General features: G+C 41.5%; 1 protein-coding gene across 1 annotated transcript in view; it reads left to right on the top strand.

Annotated features, from left to right (window-relative positions):
* ADGRA1 (adhesion G protein-coupled receptor A1) overlaps positions 1 to 16,306 on the top strand; it is a 465,281-nt gene that overhangs the window by 318,023 nt on the left and 130,952 nt on the right.

The raw sequence follows: 16,306 nt of genomic DNA, 5'->3' as shown, positions 1-16,306 counted from the left end.
AACCGTTGTTGTTGTTGTAGTCATGTTGGTTCCAGGACAGGAAAGAGATAAGGTGGATGAGGTAATATCTTTTATTTGACCAACTTCTGTTGGTGAAAGAAACACACTTTCAAGCTCCACAGAACTATTCTTCAGATCACCTGCTACATCACCTTCAGGTCACCTGAAGAAGAGCTAGGTGGTATTTGTGACCCCTTCAATGTGCTTTCTTTGAATATTTGTGTGTGCAAATATTTGTTCTCAAGAACATTTTCCGAAAAATAATCTTGCAAATACTTATGTAAACATGTATGCACATAAATATTTGGGCTGGAAGTGCTCAGTGGCCATCTAAAAGATCTTTGTGGGCTTGGGATTTATCAGCCAGAGAGCAAAAAGAATACCATGTGATTTAGGTTACCAGTCTCTCAGCACAGTTAGTAAATAAGAATGGCAAGGATTCCGACACGGTTCCAGTGGGAATAGCTCTTAAGCAACATACCTTGAACTACATTAGTTTAAACCACAGATTGAATAGTTCAAATAATGAATATATTTAATAGAAATTGAAGTCTGTTCATGGACAATTCACAGATGGAAAAAAGGAGTTAAATATACATAATAATTAGTCTGTTATAAATACTTTACCAAGTTCTAGTCTTTGACATAGCTGTAGTGAGAAATATTTATGTGATACCAAATTGTAGCATTCTTGAACATACATTAACATGTTACTATGGCCAATGGCCAATACAGGAAAAAATGTTACTCATATAATTTCTTCTCGATGTTTAGGTTAGCTCCATAGATTTTGGGGCAGTTTGGAGTGAATTCACTTTTTCTTTCTAATGTTTCGTGATTTTTATATAACTTTTAATATCATACAATGTCAAAAAGTCACAAGGAGCATACTGGTATAAAAGAACAAGAACCAGCAGCTACTCTAAATACATTCCTCTAGTCAATTTTAATATATAGATTTCAAACTTCCACCTTAAAAGGCATTTACAAAAGAAAAAATGATCAATAGTCAGCTTTCCAAAGTCTGACCTCTATTCAGGGCTGGAGGATGTGGGAGTATTGGCATCTGCTTTTAGAAATATTGTTGTGCAGCCATTGGCTTTTTAATAGGCATATAATCCCTTCATTGCTTGCAAGAACAATAGGTCCAGAAAAAACACCTTATTAACTTTAATTTGTCCAGCACATGCTTCCGTATACCTAGAGTGTGCAGTAGAATACTAGCAAAAGGAAAATCAATCAGATCACATCTTATTTAAAAAAATCTGCCAATTTACTGAGTTGCATCTTAAAGCAACAGTAGAATAATTTTCAATTATCTATTATACACCCATTGTTGTTCAGTAATCTTTACTATACAATGTCTTTCTTTTCAGACTTTGTCATTCTCTGATTTTACTTTTTTCCCATTGAGGGCTGCTATTGACATCTCCACCTCCAAATGTTTGTAGTAGAATTTCTACTTCTTTTGGGATGTGCTGCACCTCCTTTCTCCCCTCCCTCCCCCGCCAGTTTTAAACCTACAATATTACCAGGTGTATGAATGGTGATTCCACATTTTGCTATGAGGAAGTTTTTATTTTGCAGATGAGGTTAGCCTGCTATTGTGTAGAGTTATTTTTGCCATGTAGCATCACATGGCAAAATGTATATACCTGCCCTACCAAGAGGATAAATGGGCAACTAAGTGTTCATGTAAGGAAGGGACTGACTGCCAGGCTTCATTAGGGAAATGGGTCCTTGGTTCTAGGGAGGGACATGATGCCTGGAACTTGGGCTAGGAGGACCTCTGCATGTAGGCATGTTGAACAGTATAATCGGGTGAGCAACTTTGAACTTAGTCTGATTTGGACTTTTGTAACTCTTGCTGTAGTGCAGGGGTGGGCAAACTATGGCCCATAGGCCGGATCCAGCTCACCAGCCATTTTAAACTTGCCTTCGAGCTCCCGCTGGGGAGCGGGGTCTGGGGCTTGACTTGCTCTGGCACTCCAGCCACGGAGCAGGGTCGGGGGCCATTCCACGTGGCTCCCGGAAGCAGCCACATGGCCCCCCTCTGTCTCCTATGTGCTCCAATGGCCCCCTCCAGTACTCCTATGGGAGCTGCAGTGGTGGTACCTGTGGACGGAGCAGCATGTAGAGCTACCTGTCCACGCCTCTTCATAGGAGCCGGAGAAGGGACATGCCGCTGCTTCCGGGAGCCACTTGAGGTAAGAGCCACCCTGGAGCCTGCACCTCTGAGCCTCTCCCCACGCCCCAACCCCCTGCCCCAGCCCTGATCCCTCTCCTGCCCTCCTAACCCCTCAATCCCAGCCCGGAGCACCCTTGTGCACCCCAAATCCCTCATCTCCAGCCCCATCCCAGAGCCTGCACCCCTTCCTGCACTCCAACCCCCTGCCCCAATCCCCCTCCTGCCCTCTGAACCCTTTGGTCCTAGCCCAGAGCACCCTCCTATACCCCAAACTCCTCATCCCCAGCCCCACCCCAGAGCCCGCACCCCCAGCCAGAGCCCTCACCCCCACACACATCTCCCCACACATCCCACTCCTCCACCCCAGCCTGGAGCCCCCTCCCGTACCCTGAACTCCTAATTTCTGGGCCCACCCCAGAGCCCGCACCCCCAACCAGAGCCCTCACCCCCTCTCGCACCCCAACCCCAATTTTGTGAGCATTCATGGCCTGCCATGCAATTTCTATTCCCAGATGTGGCCCTCGGGCCAAAAAGTCGTCCCCCACACCCACCCCGTTGTCGTGTGTCCCCTGAAAAGCCAGGGACATTTCTTATGAGTTATGTTGTTCAGAGGTTTGGAATAAAACACATTGCTACCTGCAATTGTCTCGTGCCTTTTCTGCCAACATTGACTGCACTGCAATGATCTCACTGTTACACTTGTAAGAAGCACACGGGATGTTTTTCAGGGAAGAAGGCAATACGCTGCATTTATTGAGAATACAGCAGTTACCATATGCTTTTCAGTTACACACACACACACAACACACCATGCACACAGTCCTGAGCTGTAGCTCATGAAAGCTTATGCTCAAATAAATTTGTTAGTCTCTAAGGTGCCACAAGTACTCCTTTTCTTTTTGCGAATACAGACTAACATGGCTGCTACTCTGAAACCTGATAGATGTTTATAGTTAGCAGTCCAGAGTCTGGATCAATCTAGTGGCCAGCCAGATTGGTTGCCCAGGGGAGCCGGGCTCTGTCGGTCACAATCCGATGCTCCTGGAGTTTAGGCAAGATGAACCCAAAGTCCCATGGCCAAGCACCCTGTTCTTATAGTCTTTTTTCTCTGTTGAAATCTATGGATTTTGCTTTGTAAGCTTGTGACTGGTTACTCCTTAATTGGTGTTATCTTTTTATGTTAACATTCCAAAACACCTCTAAGAGGGTCATCCTGTCATGGTTTCTGATTGAATCAATTGTCTTGTCTTTAGGGCTGCCAGCCTCCACCTCAGGGTAAATCTGCCCTTCCTTAATTATAGATGTGCATTGATGGTTCTCTGGTGTCGTTAAGTCTCTTCACTCCTTCTTCCTTGACCATCTGGCTATAACAATGGCCTTCATACCTTATCTTTTCCTGATGCATGCATTCCTCATTCACACAAACAGTCTTTTACAGAGACCTTCAGAGGTATACGGCAGAGTTTATGTTGAGCAAGAAAGGCATTGTAAATTAAACCTTACTAAATCTTGTAATCAAAACAGTTCACATTGTGGCCTGGGCCTTCAACATTCCTCTAATCTCCTTAACATAGACACAATACAAGATCCTGTCTCTTACTTACTAAACCTTAAAACAAAGAAATGTATATTTAACTAGAGTGCCTAATTTATAATACATATAGGAAACCATAGTAGACATTATAACTTATCCTAAAACTAAAGGGTGAACATAATCAGTCATAAGGATTCTTCTGGTCTGTCTTAATATCAGTACAGACATTGGCAGTCTGTCAGATGCATTTCTACCAATGTCCCAGGGGGTCATTCCTTTCTGCTATTCAAAAAGTGTGGCTGGCAGGATGATCAAATCATACATTAATTCTTATAGTACAAATATAAAATCCTGCTCCTACATCACTGGGGCTGCCTTTTTAGTATGCATAGGTTTGTTATTAAATATGGGAGACAATATACTGGCTGGTCACTGCTCCACAAATTCTGTCAGCACTTCCTTTGGTTGACCACTGGATATATCAAAATTCTAATGTTTGTCCTTAGTAGATCTTCATTATTTCAGTTTAATATTGTTTTAGTCATTTCAGTGTCTGTTTTAAAAGTTGTGAAGCCCTTTGCAGACTAACTCCAGCCTGTTCATTTGTTTCCATGTTTGAATTTCAGTATTATCTGCACTACTTGTTAACTGGTCAAATTGTACATCCAGACTTGATAGTATCTGTTGGGTGCCTTCATTTTGATGTATAATGTCTTCCAGGATAGTATAGATATTTTTTCTTGCCAGTGAACCCATTTGGGATCATGTGCCACCCTTGTAACACTCCTCAGGCCATCAGTGGAGTGAGGCATGCAATAATTTAATTTTATTCCTTGACTTCTTAGCTCTTCCTGGTCATAATACCAAACTGTAGAATAGACTCCTGAAGATGCTCCTCCTTTCCAGGTCTCCACTGATAGGTATGCTGAAAGTGGTGGAAATCTCTACTCCCTGCCCCTGTTGGCCATCCTTGCTCTCTTCTCTAAAGCACCATGATCTGCAGAGTGCTGTAGAAACAAGGTGGATCCTCTCCACAGCTCTCACTTTTCTTACCCTGGCTCCCACTGACTAGATGTCATTCCCTTTCCCAGTGCTGGTAGTCTCATTAATTTTGAGCTGTTTTCTAGCATTTGTTATGGTTGAGCTAAGAATGTAAAAAAATTGGAAAGCGTCCAGCGGAGGGCAACAAAAATGATTAGGGGACCGGAACACATGACTTATGAGGAGAGTCTGAGGGAACTTGGATTGTTTAGTCTGCGGAAGAGAAGAATGAGGTGGGATTTGATAGCTGCTTTCAACTACCTGAAAGGGGGTTCCAAAGAGGATGGATCTAGACTGTTCTCAGTGGTAGCAGATGACAGAACGAGGAGTAATGGTCTCAAGTTGCAGTGGGGGAGGATTAGGTTGGATATTAGGAAAAACTTTTCACTAGGAGGGTGGTGAAGCACTGGAATGCGTTCCCTAGGGAGGTGGGGGAATCTCCTTCCTTTGAAGTTTTTAAGATCAGGCTTGACAAAGCCCTGGCTGGGGTGATTTAGTTGTAGATTGGTCCTGCTTTGAGCAGGGTGTTGGACTAGATGACCTCCCAAGGTCCCTTCCAACCCTGATATTCTATGATTCTATGAACATGGCACACAAGATGGCGAGAATACACTGAACCATTGCAGGTAAACTGGAATTAGCACTACAGAACATTCTTAGTCGTTGTTCTCACTTGGTTCAAAAAATTCACTGTCAATAAGTTCACCTAGTTCTGGTTAAACTGGTTGGAAAATTGTAGGGTGACGTGAGTAGAAGTGCCAACTTAAAGAACTTGTACTTTAAAATATCCTATCACTGCCTTTGCTTGCACAATTTTACAGAACACAAGTACTAGTTCCAAACCAAGAGCAAATAAGCTCAGAATATGTGGTACTACCCACCGGAGGCTTTCCCAACTTCCTGGGAGGGAAAAGGACATACCCTAACTATATGGTAGCCCAGCTTCTGACAGCTGTGAGGACACATCCTTCCCCTTCAGTACCCATTTCTGGCTACTGTGTAGCCATACTAGGGTGTCTCTGACCCTGGCTCTTTTCCTGTCTGCTGGAAACCTTGTATCTAGATTCCTGTAGGTCACATTCTTGCTCCTGTTCATGTATCCTGCAAATACAGCTCCCTGTTTCTAAGGAGCTAAGGGCTATAACAAGCGCACTGGGATACACCCATGCATCCCAAGCCTCAACACCCTGCTACAGTAGTTACAGTCAGGATCTCATTTTGAGTCTAGGAAGCTGAGAAAATAGTTTAATGACTCCAGCTGCAGCTGAGTTACTACTTTATAAAAGGATACGTTTCTTTTAAAAGAATAAAGGCATCTTTCACATTTTCCAAACAACATAGGCTTTTACCTCCAGGACAATTTAATTTTCCATTAAATTATAGTAATCTTAACAATTCAAATAGAAGGTTGTACTCTATTTATTAGGAACAGAAAGAATCATCTATAAGCAAAACATTGTCAATATCCCTCTAGTAAGTTTGATGTGCTTTTTCAAAGAAATTGGTAAGTAAATGGAAAAGGAATCATGTCGTGCAAAATTTCCCAGCAAAAAACTTAAAAATGTATAATAATTAAGCCTAATCATATATCCATCCATCAGCACCGCTACTGAACTAAAGAAATAGTGTACTAGAACTGATTAATTTGAATCTTTAAAAGTTTCAGCCTTCTAACATGACACTATAGTCATTAATCACTTTTGTAAATTATTTGTCAAATGATTGTAAGAAATAAATCCAGACAAAAAGGGGAAAACTGTCTGCTTTTTCAGCTGATGTGAGATTGATTTCTGTTCTGACAATTAAGTGTTTATTAAGCAGTACATAGATAGAAAGATAACTTTAATTTCCATGTACTAAGATGTGACACAGTGGTGTCAAAACCTTTACCTTTTTAATCTGTTAGTGTCCAAAAACTCTTAGAAAAGAGTCATCAAGAAAACTGCTATTTGTTTTCTCCCTGAGGCCATATCTTCTCTAGTTTTTCATCAGAAATCAGTCTTCAGAGCTCTTTGAAATCTAAATAATCTTTACATTTTCACTGTTCAGTTCCCTTTCCCAAGTTATCTGTCTTGCCTAGAAGAAGCAGAACTTCCTCTTTAGCTGGAGAGAATTCCCCAAAGGCTGAGACCATCTGGTCCTTCAGCTTATGGAACTGTTTCTGTGCCAGCTGACTTGGGCTCAGGCTGCAGGGCAGTTTCATTGCTCTGTAGACTTCTGGGCTCAGGCCTGGAAGTCTACACTGCAGTGAAACAGCTCCACAGCCACAGCCTCGTGAGCCTTCATTGGCTGGCATGGGCCAGCCGTGGGTTTTCATTGCAGTGTAGATATACCCTTAGACTGAGGCTGATTTAAAATGAAATCTGTGCAAAGGAGAAAATCATAGAGCTACAACCTAATTCTTTATCAAAACTGATGCAAATCCTCATATATTAAGTCATTGTTTGTATGTTTTCTTGTTTTCATTTAGTATTTTGTAAAGCACAGAAATAGCTGAAAATGCAAATTAATGGGATTATTCCCACAAAATTGATTGAATTTGATCTTAGCTTCAAGAGAGCATTGATACATCTGGGCAGTTTTATAGTGCAAGACCTTCTCCAAACTGACTGCTGATAATACAGATATTTAGCAGTTATAATATTGCTGTAGCTGCTCAAAACACTGTTCAAAAATTAATTAATTAGCTCTCACAATACTTCTGTGAGGTTAGTGGGTACATATTATTTAATTACTTTTTTTACAAATGGGAAAATGGAGACAGAGACATGCAGCAAGCCAATGGCAGTGCCCAAATTAAAACTCTGCACCTTCTGACTCCCAACTCCTTCCCTCCAAGGAAAGACATTTTAGTGAGAAAATATCTATTGGGAAATGGTGTCCACTAACTAAAAAACAAGTATCAAATTTAAAAAATTCTTGTGTTAGCAACATAGACCCTGCTCCTTCTCCTCTCATTTACCATGGCGCCAAAATGAAGACATCAGTGGCATGTGGGTCCACTACCATGGAACATCTTGCAAGATCAGAGCCATGGTATGTTAACTTGTCTTCAATCAGATTAATACATTTAACAGAATATGACATATTATAATGCTAATGAATGGAACTGGACAAAAACCAGAATTTCCATCCCACAGGAAATTGTAATATTTCAACATTTGTTTTTTGTCACAAATCAGGACAAACAATTCATCATTAAACTGCATTTCCCTATTGAGTAACATTGCCTCATGGGTTTTGTAGTTTGTACTCTCCTTGCCCCCATTCTCCTCTAGGGCTGGGCTCCCAGGCCAGACTACATCTCCCATGGTGCACCACACCACTTAGTCAGCAGGAGACAGGATTGTTGAACTGACCTGAAATATTTAAGTTTGAGTTAATTCAACATTAAAATACATTTCCTTATTGTGGTGCATTTCCTCACTGTAGTTTCCAGGCCTGATGACCCCATTCTCTTTATGAACTTGTTGCCGGCACCCAGTGCCAGAGGCAAACAAGAGCTGGGGTTTGTTATCCGGTGTGCACTACCCAATAAACACAACGGGGTGGAGAAGCAGAAAAATTTATTTGCAGCTTTCAGCCGGGGGGGTTGACACCGCTTTCAGACGGGTATAATGAATTCAATTTTTGTGTCTTTCGTCCTTTGCTGCCGTGTGGGAGACCAGCAGGACGGTATAGGGTCCCTTCCACTTTTTTTGGAGGGGCTCGTTTTTTTAGGTACGTACGAGCACTGAATTACCGGGCTGCAGGGAGTGGAACTCACCGGTGCGCGCTGGGCGTCGGTTGTCACTGCAGTCCTTGACCGCCGGAAGGGATCCGGGCAAGGCTAAATTGCAGCCTTACGCCCACCCAGGGATGCCAAAAGCTGTTGCCGGCACCCAGTGCCAGAGGCAAACAACAGCAGGGGTTCGTTGCCCGGCGTGCGTCACCCAATAAACACAACGGGGTGGAGAAGCAGAAACATTTATTTGCAGCTGCAAACAAGGTACAGGGAGAATAGAATCTCAAATCCTGCACATTAGAGCAGGTCATTACACACACTTTTATATTTTTTAATGCTACTGCACTACACATCAGCCAATCAAAACTTTGCTCAAATACTCTGCCTTCCTTATATGATTACAACAATATTTATTTTCTGCAACCTCTAACAAGCATTTCTAGCAACTTAAACAACCAGCACATCCTGTCTGGCCTTGTAGCTGTCTCTCCTGTTATTTTTAACTTGGCGTCAGCAAACCTTACACTATGAGGCATTATCTGCGGCTGCAACATTGTTTTAAGAGCAAAAGATCTTACTCAAACCAGCCAGGCCTGAGTTCTATAAAGGGGGGTTGAAAAGAAGCCCTTAGGCCTACAGCAGGGAGACTTCCTCGACCCTTATGGCCTTCCATCCCCTCGACTTAACTAGTGGCCATGCCCTGGGGTCTCCAACAAACTCAACTCCCTGGCTGCAGTATATCTCTCAGGATGCAATGCAGTCTCTCCCATGAAGCATCACACCACTTAGTCATTTATTTTGATGCTGTTTGAACGGATAAGAAATGAAATATGTTGTATGAGTTTTCCCAATTTAAAAAAATTGAAAAACTTCAGCAAAATCAAATTTTCCTATGGAAAATTTTGACTTTCCAGAAATGGCATTTTCTATCAAAAATTATTCCAACAGTAAATTACTGTTGGAATGAATATAACATGATTGGATCCAGCACCCACTGAAGGCAATCTGAGTCTTTCCATTGACTTTAATGGGAGTTGGATTGAGTTCTTCATTAGATTTTTCTTTCAGAAGTTGATGGCAAAGACGTATCAGAATTATTCTAGGTAAATGAGCCTTTTCAACTCTGAAATGAATAGGGTCAGCTTAGCTGTTCAAGATTCCAAGTGCTTCTGAAAAGGAAACAGTCAGTGAAGATGGCACATCACCATTCCTCTCTGTCTAGCATCAGAGTTCATACGTACAAAAAGAAGAGGAGAAATGTAAACATGCTAAGAAAAAGAAAAATCACTTCAAAGGAAACAAAAGACCTCCTATTCCTGTGACTCATCTCCACTCTCAGTGGAAGAAGGAGAGCTGTCTCAATTTGAACTCAGGGAATCAGAGTCAGAATCCCAGGAGAGGTTTGCCCTGCTTGGAAAATTTTTGAAACCATGGTCAGAGTTATCACAGATGTTGCTGGCATACAGATAAGCAAAAGAAGATTGAATGCTTATATTCACTGTTCCCTTTCCAAACAAATCTATAAATTCAAATAGTAAACACCTGCTTTTATATATAGATATATATATACACACACAAACCAACTTATCTTGTGTATTTCAGCATTATGCACACTCATGCATATCTTTCAGTATACTCTACAACACGTGTGGTTTTTTCGTTTTTTAGAATTTGACATATAGTGTATTTCAATTAAACATATGCATCTTTTGTTCTATTGGCAGAGCCAGTTGGGTGGAAGGAGGGGATTGGTCTATCCTCTTATGTTTGCTCTTTTCATGAAAGAAACTGAAATCTCAACTTGCTCCTAGATGAAGTATGAATAATGTTGGTCTTGTTATTGTTTTAAAAGAGTGTTGATAGTACATTTAAAAATAATACAGTGTGTCTCATTAACATTAAATATAATGTATTAAATCGGGAGCATAGCACTGACATGGATATTAAAATATGAAAACATGCATCTTTATAATGAAATGAAGAGAATATAATAGAACTGTCTCAGTAGAAATAATTACAACTCTCCAGAACAAGAGCTTCTATTTGTAGACAGTGAACATTACTAGGCCTGACCAAGTCAAATCATAAAAGTTTATAGGGGTTTTTTAAAAATGCATGAAGGATTTAATAAAACTGAATGACAAGCATGCTTTTTGAATGTAGGTGACCATATGACCGAGGTACTGTATCACTCTCTCAGTACTGGGGATAAGGGATACTTAGATACCAAGGAAATAGGCACCTTAGAAATACCTAAGATATGTGGCTATTCCTGACAGGTATTTGTCCAACCCACAACTGCATCACATTATTGACTCAGATTTAATTTGTGATCCACTATATCCCCCAGATCCTTTTCCATAGTATTACCACCTAGCCAGTAATTCTCCATTTTGTAATTGTGCATTTGTTTTTTTTTCCTTCTGAAGCAAAATACTTTGCACTTGTCTTTATTGAATTTCATCTTGTTGATTTCAGACCAATTCTCCAATTTGTAAAGGTCATTTTGAATTCTAATCCTGTCCTCCAAAGTGCTTGCCACACCTCCCAACTTGGAGTCAACCATAAATTTTATGAGCATACTCTTCACTCCATTATCCAAGACATTAATGAAAATATTTAATAGTATCAAACCCAGGACAGGCCCCTACGGGACCCAATAGCTACATCCTCCCATTTTGCTACTGAACCACTGATAACTACTCTGTGAGTACTGCTTTTCAACCAGTGGTGCACCCTCCTCCTAGTAAATTCATCTAGACCTCGTTTCCCTAGTTTGCTTATGAGACTGCCATGTGGGAATGTCAAAAGCCTTACTAAAATCAGGATATATCACATCTACCACTTCCCCCTATCCACTAGGCCAGTAATCATGTCAAAGAAAGAAATTAGATTAGTTTGGCAAGATTCATTCTTGACAAACCCATGCTGGCTATCCCTTATCACCCTCATAGCCTCTAGGTGCTTATTAATGGATTCTTTAATGATAATTTAATAATTTAATAATGATTTAATTAATAGTTTAATAATTTAATGTAAGTATTAATAATTTAATAATAATAATTTAATTTAATAATTTGTTCAATTATCTTTCCAGATCTCAAAGTTAGGCTAATTGATCTATAATTCCTCTGGTCCTCTTTGTTCCTGTTTTTAAAGATAGGTTCTATGTTTGCCCTTCTCCAGTCCTCTGAGACCTCACCTGTCTTCCATGAGTTCTTGGAGATAATTGCTAATGGTTCCTGGGCAACTTAAATACCTCTCCAGTCCATCTTTAGTAGCAAAACCAAAGACCATCTCAATTTTTAAATAATACGGTATTGTTACTGTTACTATTTTTATATCATTAGCACTTTCTGACCAGAAGAATAAAAAACTTACAGGATATCATAGAATCATAGAATATCAGGGTTGGAAGGGACCTCAGGAGGTCATCTAGTCCAACCCCCTGCTCAAAGCCGGACCAATCCCCAACTAAATCATCCCAGCCAGGGCTTTGTCAAGCCTGACCTTAAAAACTTCTAAGGAAGGAGATTCCACCACCTCCGTAGGTAACGCATTCCAGTGTTTCACCACCCTCCTAATTTCCTAATATCCAACCTAAACCTCCCCCACTGCAACTTGAGACCATTACTCCTTGTTCTGTCATCCGCTACCACTGAGAACAGTCTAGATCCATCCTCTTTGGAACCCCTTTCAGGTAGTTGAAAGCAGCTATCAAATCCCCCCTCATTCTTCTCTTCCGCAGACTAAACAATCCCAGTTCCCTCAGCCTCTCCTCATAAGTCATGTGTTCCAGTCCCCTAATCATTTTTCTTGCCCTCCGCTGGACTCTTTCCAATTTTTCCACATCCTTCTTGTAGTGTGGGGCCCAAAACTGGACACAGTACTCCAGATGAGGCCTCACCAATGTCGAATAGAGGGGAAAGATCATGTCCCTCGATCTGCTGGCACTGCCCCTACTTATACATCCCAAAATGCCATTGGCCTTCTTGGCAACAAGGGCACACTGTTGACTCATATCCAGCTTCTCATCCACTGTAACCCATTGGTCCTTTTCTGCAGAACTGCTGCCTAGCTATTCGGTCCCTAGTCTGTAGCGGTGCATGGGATTCTTCCGTCCTAAGCGCAGGACTCTGCACTTGTCCTTGTTGAACCTCATCCGATTTCTTTTGGACCAATCCTCTAATTTGTCTAGGTCCCTCTGTATCCTACCCCTACCCTCCAGCATATCTACCTTTCCTCCCAGTTTAGTGTCATCTGCAAACTTGCTGAGGGTGCAATCCACACCATCCTCCAGATCATTTATGAAGTTATTGAACAAAACCGGCCCGAGGACCAGTCCTTGGCGTACTCCACTTGCTACCGGCTGCCAACTAGACATGAAGCCATTGATCAGTACCTGTTGAGCCTGACAATCTAGCCAACTTTCTATCCACCTTATAGTCCATTCATCCAGCCCATACTTCTTTAACTTGCTGGCAAGAATACTGTGGGAGACCATGTCAAAAGCTTTGCTAAAGTCAAGGAACAACACGTCCACTGCTTTCCCCTCATCCACAGAGCCAGTTATCTCGTCATAGAAGGCAATTAGATTAGTCAAACACGATTTGCCCTTGGTGAATCCATGCTGACTATTCCTGATCACTTTCCTCTAAGTGCTTCAGAACTGATTCCTTGTGGACCTGCTCCATGATTTTTCCAGGGACTGAGGTGAGGCTGACTCGCCTGTAGTTCCCAGGATCCTCCTCCTTCCCTTTTTTAAAGATGGGCACTACATTTCCAGTCGTCTGGGACTTCCCCCAATCGCCGTGAGTTTTCAAAGATAATGGCCAATGGCTCTGCAATCACATCTACCAACTCCTTTAGCACTCTTGGATGCGATGCATCCGGCCCCATGGACTTGTGCTTGTCTAGCTTTTCTAAATTGTCCCGAACCACTTCTTTCTCCACAGAGGGCTGGTCACCTCCTCCCCATGCTATGCTGCCCAGTGCAGTAGTCTGGGAGCTGACCTTGTTCGTGAAGACAGAGGCAAAAAAAGCATTGAGTACATTAGTTTTTTTCACATCCTCTGTCACTAAGTTGCCCTCCTCATTCAGTAAGGGGCCCACACTTTCCTTGACTTTCTTCTTGTTGCTAACATACCTGAAGAAACCCTTCTTGTTACTCTTAACATCTCTTGCTAGCTGCAACTCCAGGTGTGGTTTGGCCTTCCTGATTTCACTCCTGCATGCCCGAGCAATATTTTTATACTCTTCCCTGGTCATTTGTCCAATCTTCCACTTCTTGTAAGCTTCTTTTTTGTGTTTAAGAGCCGCAGGGATTTCACTGTTAAGCCAAGCTGGTCGCCTGCCATATTCACTATTCTTTCTACACATCGGGATGGTTTGTCCCTGTAACCTCAATAAGGATTCTTTAAAATACAGCCAGCTCTCCTGGACTCCTTTCCCCCTCATGTTATTCTCCCAGGGGATCCTGCCCATCAGTTCCCTGAGGGAGTCAAAGTCTGCTTTTCTGAAGTCCAGGGTCTGTATTCTGCTGCTCTCCATTCTTCCCTGTGTCAGGATCCTGAACTCGACCATCTCATGGTCACTGCCTCCCAGTGTTCCCATCCACTTTTGCTTCCCCTACTAATTCTTCCCGGTTTGTGAGCAGCAGGTCAAGAAGAGCTCTGCCCTTAGTTGGTTCCTCCAGCACTTGCACCAGGAAATTGTCCCCATGTATCCTTTTGAGCGTCAGCTTTCATGTGACCAGTAGTAAGTGGTGAGTGCCTAAAGGAATACCAAAACTAAATAATGTAGAGTGTTTTAATATTGCTTGACTGATTCTGTTTGGGAATATTTGTATTCATTTATTTTTATGTATGCATCCTAATCAGAAACTCAAAGATAGTCTTGGTGCTATCAAATGAAGATTTTTTCCCCATGTTTAGAAGCATTAGCAATTTTCAAAATACACATGCTGCTTGTGGCTGGGTGTTGCTATGCAGACTGTTACAACAATCACTTTCTCATTCAAGTTGAATATAAAGCCCTCTGTGTGACCTTATCGCAGACACCTGTTATCTCTGTTGTGCCTGCCTGGGCATAATTAGTCACTCTGTTTGTGACAAGTGTTGAATGTTAATTTGTCATCTAAAGCTTGATAGAAGGGTTTTGCATTCTTTGTATTTTAAACAGGATGCCTTCGTAACAGTACATTTATGTTTGAAGGGTATAATTATTAGTTCATATTAAACATAAGTTAGAATAATACTAAAACATTCGTGTTAATCACAGGATAAATAAGACAATGCTGGATCCTATGTTGTCAGTAAGAAGTTACTGAAATAATATTTAATAGAGGGGCTGCAAGTGTACAAAATCTTCACAAAAATGCATAAAGAACCTCAAGATCACTGGATGTAAGGGATTTATGATAAAGACATTTTCAGTAAAGAAATGAATATACACATGCAATTCACTGTGTATTGATGATGTTGTTAAAGTGCAGATTACTAGTACCACATCCTCAGTTGGTGTAAATCAGTAGAGCACCACAGACTTCAATGGGGCTCACCATTTTACCCCAGCTAAGGATGCAGCCTTAAGGATTTAAATCACAGTAATATCTTTACAAAAGACACTTCTTATTTAACCCCTTCTAAGAGATTCCCTCAAAGAATTCCTAACCATGTTGCATTTTATTCTTCTTTCTCTTACATGTTTCATACAAGTAGAACTTCAGTGAGTTACTCCAAACTTTAAACCAGTGTAAGAAAGCAAAACTAGGCATAGAATAATTCTTCTTTCCTCTATTAGAAGATTGTGTGTGTCAAAAGAACCAAATTTTGTAGGTCCCCTCAATGGTCACTTAAAGTGTTGTTCTTGAGGCCAAATTGGGCCCTCTCTTATATTTGTGAAAGCCCATTGTCTCCAAATAGCCTTCATTGGGTGTTTCTTCAGGTGTAATTTCTTGGACCTTAATAAACAATTCTGTTGATTCACATAGATTCATAGATACTAAGGTCAGAAGGGACCATTATGATCATCTAGTCTGACCTCCTGCACAACGCAGGCCACAGAATTTCACCCACTCACTCCTGCGAAAAACCTCTCACCTATTTCTGAGCTATTGAAGTCCTCAAATTGTCGTTTAAAAACTTCAAGGAACAGAGAATCCTCCAGCAAGTGACCCGTGCCCCATGCTACAGAGGAAGGCGAAAAACCTCCAGGGCCTCTTCCAGTCTGCCCTGGAGGAAAATTCTTTCCCGACCCCAAATATGGCGATCAGCTAAACCCTGAGCATATGAGCAAGATTCACCAGCCAGATACTACAGAAAATTCTTTCCTGGGTAACTCAGATCCCACCCCATCTAATATCCCATCACAGGCCATTGGGCCTATTTACCATGAATATTTAATTACCAAAACCATGTTAACCCATCATACCATCTCCTCCATAAACTTATCGAGTTTAATCTTAAAGCCAGATAGATCTTTTGCCCCCACTGCTTCTCTTGGAAGGCTATTCCAAAACTTCACTCCTCTGATGGTTAGAAACCTTCGTCTAATTTCAAGTCTAAACTTCCTGGTGGCCATTTTATATCCATTTGTTCTTGTGTCCACATTGGTACTGAGCTTAAATAATTCCTCTCCCTCTCTGGTATTTATCCCTCTGATCTATTTATAGAGAGCAATCATATCTCCCTTCAACCTTCTTTTAGTTAGGCTAAACAAGCCAAGCTCCTTGAGTCTCCTTTCATAAGACAAGTTTTCCATTCCTCGGATCATCCTAGTAGCCCTTCTCTGTACCTGTTCCTGTTTGAATTCATCCTTC

The sequence above is a fragment of the Chelonia mydas genome, chromosome 7 (genome assembly GCF_015237465.2).
Source record: "Chelonia mydas isolate rCheMyd1 chromosome 7, rCheMyd1.pri.v2, whole genome shotgun sequence".
NCBI classification, from domain to species: Eukaryota; Metazoa; Chordata; order Testudines; family Cheloniidae; genus Chelonia; species Chelonia mydas.
Note: the sequence above shows the minus strand (reverse complement) of the source record. Positions and strands in the feature narration are given on the sequence as shown.